Below are 14,030 nucleotides of genomic sequence, written 5' to 3' on the forward strand. Positions count from 1 at the left end.
ACACCACTGGACCTGGATCCAAATGAGGTGATTGAAGCAGACGATGAAACTTTACCCTACGCAGAAGAGGATTGACAAGACCCTGAACAAAGGGAGGTTCCCAAGAACTTGGAACCGGTTCTTCCGTTCACGATACAGACTAATGACAGGACAAGACACAGAAAAAGATATAACCCTTACGGCGACGATTTTGTAGTGGACAGGATAGACCTAAAGAAGATAGGGGAAGAAGTAGTGGGTCTAGAAGAAATAACTGTGTCACAGGACATTGACATAATCGATGATCACGACGAGGAGTGGGTCGATGACCGGTCGAAACCCGAGGTAGAATTCGACGACGAGCAACAGCAATCCTACGAACAAAAGTTGACGAATCTGCGTGTCTTGGAATGGCTGAACGAAATGACGTCGGACCCAAAGGAGACCAGTGTCACGATTCAAGATGTAGTATTTGAAAGCATGAAATAGAGGAAAACCGAACGAGAAGATCCTTCCTCGGCTGCCCAGGAGGGCGAATACTCACTCCGGCTTCCAATCTCGACTTGATACCCGGTATGCGATCGGCGGGGACGTCGATGGATATTTTTGTCCGGGGAGTGGGGGTAGGATTTACCCACACTGAAAATTTATTAATAAAAAAATTAAAATTAGCAAAAGAGACAGGAAATTTAGAAGCGGAAACAGGCGAAGACCCTAAGAAACCGGACATAGGGAGGGTAGTTGAGTCATATTTTAACTTACCAAATGAATATTCAAGTAGCATAATACTAACAGACATCGTTTTCATACTCACAAATAGACTATGTGCGATAGCAATCACAGCAGACATGAGTTTTAAGACAGCGTCAGCAGCGGATTTTAAGAGAGAAATAAAAACATAGATTTCCTTTGGAAGCAAAGACCAGGAATAGGGGGCGTAGCAGCCTTGCCTCCGGCGGCGTAACAGATACCGCGAAAACACCTATGTTTCTTAGTGACACAGGCGACGGAGAATTGGCACGTGGACCCGGAAGACCTAATCTTGCCCTTGACGAGGTTGAGAGACTTCCCTGTGGAAAGGGAAGTGAACGAGTTCTCGCTTCCAGTGTACGATCCGAACAGAGGACGACTGCATCCTCGGGAACTGTAAGCGCTCATACACGTAATCTTCTGTGATACTAATATACAAGTATACTTACATAAGAAAAATTACTTAAGTATAGGCTGAGCAAAGGTGACATGCAAGAGCGTGTCAGGCCATAATATGTAATGTGTGTTATGTTATGTTATGTTATGTGTTAGGTTATTAGGATCATGGGTAAGTAGGGGTTAGTGACCACGAACAACTGAATGACGATCTTAGGAATAGATCCAAAGTTTGGACTGTCCAATCTTAGGTCGAATTCCAAAATTTTAGAAATCGATTGATTTTAATAACTTTTAGGATCAAAATCTTTTTATCTGACTGTTTTAAATAAATTTTAACGAGAAGTTAAGGTGAAACGGACAAGTGTGATATTCTTGACCGCTTTTCTAGATCCTGATTGATCGTTTAATTACTCACTTGAGTCAAATCATCAGATCAAATCGAATCGAACCAGAAAAGAGAATGGATAACTTCAACTTGGATGAGATGATGGACCTGGCAGAGGCATATGAAGGACCGACGGTAGATGCGATCGTAGAAGGACCCAGAGGTAGTCATGTTGCTGACCGCCGTGGTAAACATCTTGGGGCATGACAACCGTGGGGACCGCCCCACGGAAGTCCTATTGATGGCAGCATACGGAGAGAGGGGAGTACTAGACCGCACGAACATGAGAGTGATGAGGTGGAGAAACAGGGCTCTCTCAGGGAGTGACTTGGCGAATGAGCCCGGAATGGTAAGTTCTAGGACTTGTCAAGCAGGTGAGATGCCTCTGCCCTCCAAGCCCAAGCCTGGGCTGAGGAGAATGCATCAAGAGATGAACAGCGAGGCTGCCTCGTCTAGTTCACCACTGAGAATAGCTGTGCCACCAAAGAGGGCGAGAGTAGAACAGGGGGTTCAAACGAACCAAATCATGCAAGATCTAGATTGGATGAAAGATGGGCTGGAAAGGACCAGAAAGGAGCTGGATGAAATGACTAAGACCAGGCTCACTACGGAGGAAGACAGGGACATGTGGAAGAGATTGTTTGAAGACTGCAACAAAAAGCAGGGTGAAGAAATTGAACGCTTGACAACAGGGGTGGAAAAGTGATACCTGCAAGGAGTATTCCTCGTGGGCAGTCCCCGAAGGAGCTCTTGACGCCTCGAGAAATGAGTCAAACGAGAGAAACGCGACTCCCAACTGCAACTGGTCGAGTGACAATCCCGGACCCGAGTGATACCTTAGGTGACCCAGTCGTGGAGCAGACAATGAGGAAGCTGATAGAGACAGCTGGACGAATAGTGGCCAACAGGAATGCGCCAGGTTCCGGGGTGACTGCACCCTATGGAACGGTCGACGATACGGGCAGAGTACAGCTCTCCCAAGACATAATGACCAAAAGAGTAGTTAGCGATACAACGCTACCAATGGGGAGCTCAAAAGTCCCAGACAGGAAGATGCCGGCGAAGAAAGTGTCACGGGTAATGGATGTACAAAAGAATAATCAGTTGAAGGATAACTTCACAGGAGTTCCGGAGGCGGATCCGAGAGCTTGCTTCAACGAGCGACCTGGAACCCGGCGGTAAACCTGCAGCAACCACCACTGGGGACATCACATCTGATACTGGGAGACAGCTTGGTCAGAATGCTCTCAAACTTGAGGACTTCCTAGATCACCACGGTGATGGCTTTTGGAGGCGCGACGATAGCCCAGTTATTTCGGATGGTGGAGTTGATGAACCCAAGGAGAATCCCTAATGTAACGATCCTAGTTGGGACAAATAATATCTCGAGAAGCTCAGATGAGGAAGAAGCACTATGGGAATCAATGATGGTGTGCTTGTTTACTACCCTCTGGCAAAAGTTCAACTGCGCGGTACTGACCGTTTGCACTGCGCCATTGAGCACGAGGACATTGATTGCAGCAGGGAGACGACACAACGAAGGAGTAATCAGGTGGAACAACATCCTGAGGAATCTTGCAAGTCAGAATGCCGGAAGGATGATCCTTATGGATATCGAACATGAGCTGAGGGCTGTGGATCAGGCCAGGCTGACCACTGACGGCATCCACTTTGATATCATAGAAGGACAGGCTTGTTTGAACAGAGTCTTCCAAGAGCGATTGGATGAATTGGAAATAGAACTCTTCGACACGGGTGTGTTGAAGGAGGAGGAAGCATCCAAAGAACCGAAAATTACCACCTTTGTGCCTCCTAACCTGGAAACACGCTTGGGAGCGGTCCCAGCCATGACCATCTGTAAACCGCAAAACTCCAGTGAACCCGGGCACAGAACGGATGTACGAGATCGATTGGGAGAAGCGCCCATGAGTAGAACCATTAATCCTAGACGAAGATAAGGGCCTGCCAACTCGACAGCGGAAACGACCAGCACCTCTAGATCGGATACGAGATCTGAGACAACGAGCACCAGTCGAGAGGAGCGACGTCCAAACAGGAGCTCTCTAATGTGGTCGAGGCCAATACCTTTACCATGGCACATATACAAGGATGACCTGATGAAACTGAACCTTCAGACGGTGAGCTTCGCAGAGGAGGCCATGAGGATGCTGAATGGATCAAGGTTATCGGTCAGCGGACTGTACTCGATAACAGGCGTGGATTGGTTGATAGCTGCGGGCATAAACTTCAGCTCCACAACTGCCTTGAGGTTTGCCGACTTAGAGGGACTGCCCTCTAATAACAAATTGGGCCCAGTGAATAAATGACCGTTACAAGACGTAAAAATGAATCACGGTGAGGGAAATCGAGAAGAGAGACCTGGAAGAATTTTGATGAGGAGGGCGCCGATTGGACAACAGGTGAAGCTGTTCAGGCAGCTGAAAACACCCCCAGGTCATAAGAAAGAAAGAGTATACCCGAAACAAGTGAATCAGGAAGGTGATGTACAAAGAAATGACGGGATGAAAGCAATAAAGAAAGACGAGGTGACAAGGCAGAAATGAGGAAGGCCAGGATTATGATAGTAGCGAATTCAGACTTCGTACACACTTCCAAGTCTCTGTTTTGGCCGGATGTTTTAATATTGGCAGCGGTCGATCTTGACCTATTGCAATCCGTGTCAATGGCGATTGGCATACAAAGACAGACAGAGATGAACCCAATAACGATTGTGCTTGCTGGCATCAATGATCATTTACACAGTAGGGGTTTCCTAAGCAGACTCAGAGAGCCTACGACAGCCGAAGCCGTTGTATGGCCAGCAATAAAAGATATACTCGAGTCGATGAGTGAAGTAGTGGATACCCTGAAGGAAGGTTCCCTCACCAAGATGATACCGAGAGCCGTGTTCGCGCTGTCTCCGGGGTATGCACGTCTCCCGGATGTACTAAATTTCATGTAGGCGATTGTGGTTTTGCTCTCAGAAGGAAATATGATGTAATCATATCGGCCCCAAATCGCAAGATAGAGATAGAGAATCTGAGACCACTCAGAGCCGAACTACCGGCGGTGTGGTCAGATATCTCGAACGCAAAAATGGACGAGGTGCTGGGGTTGGACCTGTCCAACTTCAGTCGACAGCTCAAGTTGAAGCCAGGAATAGATGACGACCATCGAGTAATTGTGGCGATGTCGAATGACTTATGGTTCCGAGGAATGGACATAAAAGAGGAAGGAGAGAGAAGAAATGACTCCAAGGATACCAGAGCTCACTTGGAGGCGATGGTTTTGAGAACCAAGCCAGAAGCTAACCAGTGGCTACACTTAACTCCTCGAGTAGCGGCATTGGGTGCAGATGCTTTTCAGCAAGGCCCAGTGATGATCAGGAAGATCCATGCCTACCTTGTAAAGGAGGTGAACCTGGCCAAAAATGCCGAAGAGAAGGCAGCCGAGTTTGTAAACAGAGTGTGCCAACTTACCCTGGAATTTTTCTGGACTCAGAAGGTGAAGGGAGAAGAAGGCTTTGAACGGACTGATAGCATGCTGGAAGGGCTGGGAGCCGGATGGACCGCGTCTTTCTTGGCAAAAGTCTACCCAAAACTCTCTCGACACTTGATAAAAAGAATTTCTCCAAGCAGTAGTGGAAGTATCAATCGTTGAACTACTAGCCCTGTTCTTGACGTCGTGAAAAGACCGGTAGTACTGCTCACCGAGGGAGTTCAGAACTTGCGGTTAGATGTAATTCTAACATTGATTGCAATAACACATGGAAACTTGGGAGGACTGATGAACCTGACACGTTACGCAGAGCAGATGAGAGAGAATGTGAGGAGATTCGATGTGAAGAAAGCCACGGATTCTTGGAATAAGATAAGAGATCTGCGACATACTCTTATCCAGTACCTCCTTCATCAAAATCGCTTTGGAACAAGAGAGGATGAGACGATTGAGAGGGAGGAAGACGTGAGACGACATGTCGGGGGCATGCCCCTGCTATTTGATCTAAGCTTAGCTATGAGTACCGATCCTTTAGCGTTGATCAGAGGAGCCACGGAGTTTGTGACAGTGATATATGGACCAGCAGTCACGTTTGCGTTCCCTGATGTTAAGGTGGAAGCGTACAGGAGGTCGGTGCTGCACCTGAACCTCATATCAGCAGTGGATGAGAGTGTGCTGAACTGGTGTTAGCAGCATGTTTTGCGAGAACTCATGAGCGAAGATCTGTTGTTTGGAAAGATAGCAGAGCCAGAAATGCCGGTCGTCAACTTTGACGATCACTTACGTGATCGTATGGGAGAAGTAGAGAGAGGGCATATTGAGGTATTTCCGAAGCTCTGGAATCTAAGGCCCTACGACAGGACAAATGGTGAGATCACCAGGATTCCTCGTCTCACTGCGGCATACCACAAGGTGAGAGAAGAGACGAAAGACTGCGGTGATTACGAGAAGCTATCAGAGGAAACCCCTGAATTCCCTCTCATAAGAAGAATGTTGCTCGGAGCAGTCTCCGTAGTGCAAACTCCTGGGCTGAGAGTGTTTGAGACCAAAGAAAGGAGGGTAGCGAAATTCTCGGAAACCATGGATCCGTGTTTTGTGGGCAGGAATGCCGCAGTGTTACAGTATACGCGATTTGCTGATACGGATCAAGCCACGAGGAGGCGCATAGGCAATGCCGCGACTCCGAAGCCTGGAGCGTTTGACAAGGAATGGACGGAATTAAATCTAGCGCCTATGAGGATGAGAGTCAGAGCCAAATTACCTGAGACCTCCCTGATTTTGACCAATGTGAAACAGGAGTTAACAGTGGGATGAACATTGCAGACGAGAACCTTCCTGGCACCCTTCGACTAAGAGGAAATCAAAGTGGTCCATGGAGAAGAGGAAGATAAATCAGCCGGCAGACAAATCATACCGAAATTTCCGGAAGGGGCCAAGACTGAGAGGCAAGGAACCTCAAATTATAGAGATACGTCAGGAGGAGATGATGAGCAGGTAGGAAGCCGTCGATCGGAAGAGCCTATGCAAGAAGATCCGGATCAAGCAGAGAAAGAGGACAATAAAGCATCGACAGGAGGAATATCCAGCCTGGATTTCAATTTATTCAGTGACTTTGAAAACAACGCAGACGCGTTGGAAACGACTGAACCAGCAAACGAAGGTGCTTCGACACTGGAGCTTCCGTCAGCTTTTGCGGAAATAAAACGGAATTTGCCGGAGAGCAGCTCTCCGGGCAATTCTAAAGATAATGAACAAAGACTCCTCATGGAATCACCAAGGAGAATAAGGATAGAACGCGCTGCCAGAGTACCCTTCTTGGGAACATTACCCAAAGAAGAGTAGTAGGTACATCACGAGACCATGAAAATAGGACGGGATGTAAAATGGACAGAGTGGCCTTCATGGAAGAAGTCTGGACAGTAGTTCAGAGCTACGGAACCCAGTCCATTTTGAAAGTAGGTCTCAACCGACCACTGATGCGGGAAGTCCTTGACAAACTCGACGAGTGTGAAGGGAGCTTGAGTGAGTTGCTGATCGACTCAGCCACTGACGATATTGAAGCAAACTCTCCTATAAAGATGACACCGCAAGAGGATAAAGGAGAAGTGGTATATCTGTCGAGAACTAGGAAAGGAACGATGCAATCGAAACTGGTGATTGATAAGATCAATGAGATGAAGATGAAACTAGGCAGCAAAGTGATACCGAGGAGAGCGGGAAAAAACGAGTGGATTCGGAAATATCGATAAAAGCTGTCAACTCAGCGAAAAGGAAACGAGTCGGAGAAATCATGGATTTGGGACAAGATGATGATCGATTGCATGGCACAGACAGAATGTTAACGGATGTAGCAATGGTGCCGCCCATTCTCATGGCAGGGATAAAGTCGATAGGTTATAAATCCAAAAGGAGTGACCGCTCTCTGACTGGAGCAACGTTAGAAATGGAAATACTTAGCCAATGTGGAGAGAGTACCATGAAAGATTTTAAACCATCTCCCATGAACCAAGGAAAGGGAAGTGTCGTAGGACAACTAGACCCAGTGGAATATAACCGACTGACAGTGTCGGAGACTGTATCAATAAATGAAACCGCCGGTGGATACATGGAGATGTTGGAGTACAGAACTCGGAAAGATGACACTTAATGGCTCTGGAAGACAAGAGTGCCACTGAAGGTTATCTGGAGACAATGATGCAAGGCCCAACACTCAAGCAGAAAGCATACGGGACTCTAGCGCCGTCTGAGATGCAGGCAGAAACGATCGAGCAATTGGTGAGCCTTACAAGGAAAGCTGTTGTATTACGGTACTTTGAAGAAGAGATGAGGACTACGCCGAGGATACACGCTCTGATAGCAGTACCCTATGTGAGGACTGAATTACAACTGAGGTTCGCCTGGTGAATGATCGGACTGACTCGCGAGGAATATGATTCAGAAGAAAGGAAGAGATCGAAAGAAGAAAAGGTATTCCTGATGACGAGCTTGATGAATCTGATAATCCAAGAGGGAATGGCAGTAGCGTGCGCGAACCGGAGAGACGCTCTCTATTTCATCCGATTCATGATAGAGCAGATTTCAATGCCAGCATTGATTGAACACATGTGTCAAGATGCTGAGAGAGGGCGATGAGCGAGTGAGAGCCCTACTCTTGCTAGCACTGCTGGATATACATCAAAGCAAACCAATGAGGGTGAACATGAAAGAACCCGTGGAGCTAGAACCCATGAGGAAAATAGACAAAATCAGGAGATTCTCAAACAAGGAGCTGAGGCTCACTAAGGAATCCATGGGAGCACTGCCGAAGTCCAATGAATACTGTAGACCGAAAAGAAAGAAGTCATACAGTTACGTGTCCGGAGTCATAGGGATAGCGTACAACCCGTTTCTCAGTGAAGACATACGCGATTACTTCTTTGATTACGAGCAAGCAGTGTTGCTGAGGTTTTGGACGTCGAGAATTGCAACGATTAGAAGCGCTGCTAATCCGCAGACCAAGCTGGGACTAGTCTTAGAAGAAAGGGTAGCTGCACCTTCCGTGCCAGAATCCGACAAACGAGTGGAGTTTGGTATGGGATTCTCAGATGAATTACTGAGAACGAGCTTGATGGTAGTGTGAGAACTGATGAGACCATCGTGGTGTCTTAGTCCCAATGCTGATTCAATACTACTTGCATAGGGAACTGAATGCGGAATGTAACCTGCGTGATCTTAATATCATATACAATATGATGACAACAGCCACTAAGAGCAACGGGGAAGACAAAGTGGAGGTGCCTGACTGAGGACCAGAAGACTGGGTTAAACCTGGTAGCTGTCTGGCAGAAGTCTGTGGACTGGAAGGTCACATTTGTGGAAGTGTGGATTGCGTGAAAACTCTAGAGAGACAACACAATCAGTTGATAATATTGTTTGGGAACATTGTGATGAAAGCAAGAACGGAAACGGAATTGATCGCAGATTGTCATGGTGGAACTGAGGTGAATCTAGTGACTGCACTAGGATTCTACAGTATGTCTGGTTCTTTAGAGTCGCTATTGAGTCTGGGACAGAAACCTGAGATGGTCACGGCAATCAGTGTAGAAGTGTTCCCAGGAGTTTTGCAAACTGAGCAAAAGCACATAGGAAAATGGAGGGAAGCGATCGAGGCGGAAATGAACATCAGGCACAGTGAAACTTATCGCGGACCATTGGGAGCGCGATATTTGGTGAGATCGACATTAGCTCCAATGTGCAAGAGCAGATAACCAGTGTGCCATTCTGCCAGATGACACAGCACAACCTTCCGGCGACGTAAAAAAGAACGACTAAAGGCCTTATGAACGAAAAAGTGTTGCGATGGAGGGTCAGAATGTTCTAGAATTTTTATTTTTAAAATTTCGATTGAAGAGTGAACATTTCTGAGAAATAGAAAAAGACGGCCATTTTTGACGGAAAAGTGACGAAAGAGAGAACAACGACAGACATTGTGAAAAACGGTCGTACCAGAGACGGAAAACACGAAGCCTCTTATCGTGGCAACAACGCACGATAAGACACTTGTTAACAGATATTGGCGGAGAAGGAGGCTTCAGTGGGGGAAGAAATACACCACGGGACCCTCCCGGGACACGAATTATAAGAGATAAGAGCGTTATCTCAGGAATATTACGGGAGCGGAGGCTTGGTCCCCCAGAGACTGTTCTATGTGAAGGGACTGTGTAGACCAACTTTATAGCTGCTGTAATGTCATAGATCTTAATTAACACCATTATTGTTTAATATTTCAGAGTATGAGTAGCTAGAAAGAGGAAAGGGTCAATCCATCTCCAATGGATTTAATACAAAACTGTCACACAAAAACATGTTAAAATAGGTTGTTTGAGCCGTGTTTTTAATGACAATTACGTAGTCTGAGGATCCGAGACTCAGCTATGTGGTTGTGTTCGCATGTAAACGAAAGCTGATCAAAAGTCGTTTGACTGATGGCCTAAAAATGGTAACTTTTTACTTTGCCCTAAACAGACCAGAAAATCAACTGGCAAGGTCGAGACGGTGAAAAACGAGTAGGATTAAGGTAACTGACGCCTGCCAGTCGTTAATAGGTACTTTTTCTACGCTCCGTCGCTGTGTAGTATTTGGGCGAATGTTACATAGACGTTTTTATGGCGCTCCTGGGTGGGCCTGTTAAAGGCATGAAACCATCATGATCAGCAAGCGTTTCAGCGACGTACCCTCCGCTCCGGGCGTATGCCCGAGTTAGAGGCCTTAATGACCGTTGTTGTACTAGGGGGAAGGTGCGTACCCTCCGTCTAGTACAATTTAGCTTTTTAACTTAGTTAACACCGAAAATTCCGGGGGCCGGAGGGTTAGGTGGGAAATCTAGAGCCCGCTTGTCCTGAGGTCCCAGGACCAAAAACAATTAAAGAGAAAGCGTAAAACCAAACAAAAATAGTGTAACACCAAATAAAAGCCAAAAATAAATTTATTTGAAAACAAAAAAGTACAAAAAACAGTAAAAAAATCCAAAAAAGACCAAAAACAGTAAAAAACATAAAGTGACAGTTTATATGTTATTTCCGGACGAAATGTGATTTGACCTTCCTGTTTGTTGTTGTTTCAGATTGATTTATATCGTTTCTGATAGAAAGATTGTGTGTTTTGGTGAAGGGTTGGATACCCTCCCTCGAGTGTAATTTGAGTGTTTAAGCACGTTAATGGTGATTTTGCCGGTGACCGGCGGGTAGAGTGGCAAGCTGATCAACGTGTTCCACACTCAACAGGGACATCAGGGACAACATCCGCAACGACTGATGGGTATCGTTGAAGCAATTTTAGTATCGTTCGGGTACTATTTCATTAAAACTTAAGTGGTGGGGGGCACGATTGGCGCGGTCCGATTGTACCCTCCATCGATTACAAATTTCCGAGTTAAGGGTCTTAATTCGGGTATTTTGGTGCAAAGGAGGGTATAGTACTATTCCTTAACGACTACTAATAGGTTATTATCCTTATTAAATATTACTTATCTCCTCAATTAGACCCAAAAAACACCCAAATTTGTCGAAAATCATCGATTTTCGATCAAACTGTAGACCCCCAAATTTTTGGATATCCGAGCTTTTCCGAACAACAAAAAGCTTTTATATAGGGAGTAGCTACGTAGTTCGATCCCCCTAACTAAAGAAACCGCGTGAGAAAAGACTCAGTAGAAGTTGGAAAAAACCAAAATTTTTCGGTCAAAATTTCGATAATTTTTTGAAAATTTGTCAATCTGTTTTGGGGATCGAGTTTTTGAGTTTTTAGAGCTAGAGCAATATAATTTTTTGCGTTAGGAGCGTGCTAGGTTACTAGAGAAATTTTTGGGTAACCCTCCGAGTAGCTCCGTGGATAGAGCTAACGACTTAAGGTTTGGAAAAGGAAGGAATCGGAGGGTCCAAATTTGATAGTTTTTGGCCAAATTTTTGTTTCTAAACCAATTTTGGTCCAGTTTTTTGCATTATTCCAGTGCCGTACAGGGCTACTACGCTCATTTCAAGTATTTTTAGGCACTTTCGACCGGAATTGCGAAAAAAAATCTTTCAGATCCTATACAGGTGGTGAAAAAGGCCATTTTGACGAACGCGTTTTTGGCGATTTCTCAAAGACTAGTTATCCGATCGGGATAATTTTGGTACCATAAGTCGACGTTTTTGACCACTTTTCCGAATCGCAACCGTTTTTGGGATTGACAATCTCGGAAAAGAAAATTTTTTTAGAATTTGTTGGTTCGGACGGTCCAAATTACAGGTAACCCTCCGAGCGGCAGAAAATTTTATCAAAACATCTTTTTATTCAACTGGGAAGGTTGACCGAGTCAGCCAACCTAGTTTTAAGTCAGGTAGACCGCTTTTGGAGACTTTGTTGCGGTGATATAACCCTTTTTCTTGATTTTGGGGGAACCCTCCGAAGTGACCCTCCGGAGTCAGCTAAACCCCTTAGCAACCCTCCTTAGTGGAAAATTTCCACGAGATCACCCAAAGAAGTTAAAACAGCTCCCCTTAGAGCTCCTAGCTTGTTTTGACGCTTTTTGAAGCTAGTGGGAGAACCTTCTAAGCGAGATCAAAAAATTTGAAAATTTTGGAGGTACCCTCCGAAGTAACCCTCCGGAGCATATTAAGCATCTTATTGACCCTCCTTAGTAAATTTAGGGGGACCCTCCGAAGTAACTTGGGTGATTAAGGTACCCTCCGAAGTAACTTGGGTGATCAAGCTACCCTCCGAGGTAACCCTCCGGAGTGTCTTAAACCTTCTAACGATCTTCCTTGTTAGAGACTTGAGTAAACCTTCTTTGGCGATTTGGGAAACGGAAAATATCCATTTAATTAGGATCATATTAGGATATTAGGCGTGCTTATCAGGGTCATAAGAACCCATTCTGACCCGGGAATTCGTGATCAACTTTGGATTCTACATTGGGTGTATCAGAAGTACCCGAACAAAGAAATTTTTTTTTTGGATTGTGATTTTGGTTGTGTGGTTGCCTTGAGCTACTTAATAGGAAAGTTCGGGCAATCCGGGAACAAATAAAAGAAGACCTCGGTGAGTGTATTAGGCAAATACACACTCACTTGAGAAGAAAAGTTGTTCCCTGCTCTCGTGCACTTGGAGCGTTCCGGGTGTGGGGGAGCTTTTTCATAGACTTTAGAAATTTTCGATCAGAGGTTGCCTTGAGCTACTTAATAGGACAGCTCGGGCAATCGCAGGGCACCTAAAAGAAGACCTCGGTGGGTGTATTAGGCAAATACACACCCACTTGAGAAGACTGTGTCCTGGGCTTTGTTCTTTCGGATCGTTCCGATTGAGGGAAGTCTTTTTCTTTAAGACTAAGTTTTATTGATCTGTTTCTGAGTCATCACTGCTTTTTATCAAAGATTGCTTAATTTTAACAAAGCAGTGACTTGATAAATTGTGTGGCGATAAATTGATACTGACAAAAGGTCGCTGTCACCTGTAGGATATTCTTATCTGATTATCTATTGTGTTTTGTGTGTCGATTATATCTTGTGGAAACTTAGTGATACTGTTATACTATACAACAGGGTTGAGTTAGCATTATATCAATACTGGGTAGACCCTGTGTGTAACTTTAGCTGAGTCACTAGTTTAGTCGTGAGAGATCTAGGAGACATTTTGATACTGACGGAATCGAGTAGGCAGCGTTAAGTGATTTAACTAGATCTTGTTTGTGGTACGTTTGCATTGCCATCAAATTACGAATATTTTCATTTTGTTAAAAACTATGCAGCGCAGGGACTCGCTAGGATCGACTACTAAAATTCCCAGGCTAAGCAAGGGAAGCACGCGGAAATTTAAAACTAGGCGTAGCCAAACCTCGTTTAGCAGCGCTTCCGACGCGTTTGCTGAAGACGAATCGACTAAAGGTCAACCTGATCTTTCAGTGAGCGAAATAAAACTAAGGAGCGAGAAAAACCTCGATGGCAATCAAGGGCGGAGCGCCGAGGCCGGGCCTGCGAGCGAAACGCTGGTGGATCCCTTTGACGAAGGGGAGCGAACGCTCATTCGACCCGACTTTGAGCCAGACGAGGTCCTCGAACGGGAGGAAGTCGAGAGAACAGAGGAGACCTCGGAGCGTCCCGAGGTCGAACCTCGGGAGGAAGTGTTATACAGGGGAATGTCCAAATCAGAGACTAAGAGCTATAAATGGAGAAAGGAACCTTCACATCCGACAAGTACACACTCATCTTTGGCCAAGCAGAGCAACAACGCGATGATGTCGAGTATGAGTCCGGGTGAAGAGCAGACGTTCTCGAAGGCAAAGAAAAATTGGAAGTCCTTGTACGATGAGCGCGTGACGTCGCTACAAGCCGGAAGTCTATCCTCTAGTTACGACCAACCGGAAATAACCCATCCGGATGTGAACTTCACACCATGCCCAAGGAACGACATGAGCAGGGAGGCGTCTTCTGCCTCGCCGACCAGGCCTATGTCAGATGGGATAACGATGGGAGCATCATCAACGTTTGACAGACTGATGACG

At 45.7% G+C, this 14,030-nt stretch overlaps 1 protein-coding gene across 4 annotated transcripts in view; it reads left to right on the plus strand.

Annotated features, from left to right (window-relative positions):
- LOC134854384 (cullin-associated NEDD8-dissociated protein 1-like) overlaps positions 1–14,030 on the plus strand; it is a 277,297-nt gene that overhangs the window by 94,299 nt on the left and 168,968 nt on the right. The window contains exon 1 of one of the 4 annotated variants that reach the window (XM_063870611.1): positions 11,001–11,010. The exons of the other annotated variants lie outside the window; for them this stretch is intronic. The gene's annotated coding sequence lies outside the window, so the exon portion shown is untranslated. Of the gene's footprint in view, positions 1–11,000; positions 11,011–14,030 lie in introns of those variants that run through there. 4 annotated transcript variants of the gene reach the window in all.

This window comes from Symsagittifera roscoffensis, chromosome 9, assembly GCF_963678635.1.
Source record: "Symsagittifera roscoffensis chromosome 9, txSymRosc1.1, whole genome shotgun sequence".
NCBI classification, from domain to species: Eukaryota; Metazoa; Xenacoelomorpha; order Acoela; family Convolutidae; genus Symsagittifera; species Symsagittifera roscoffensis.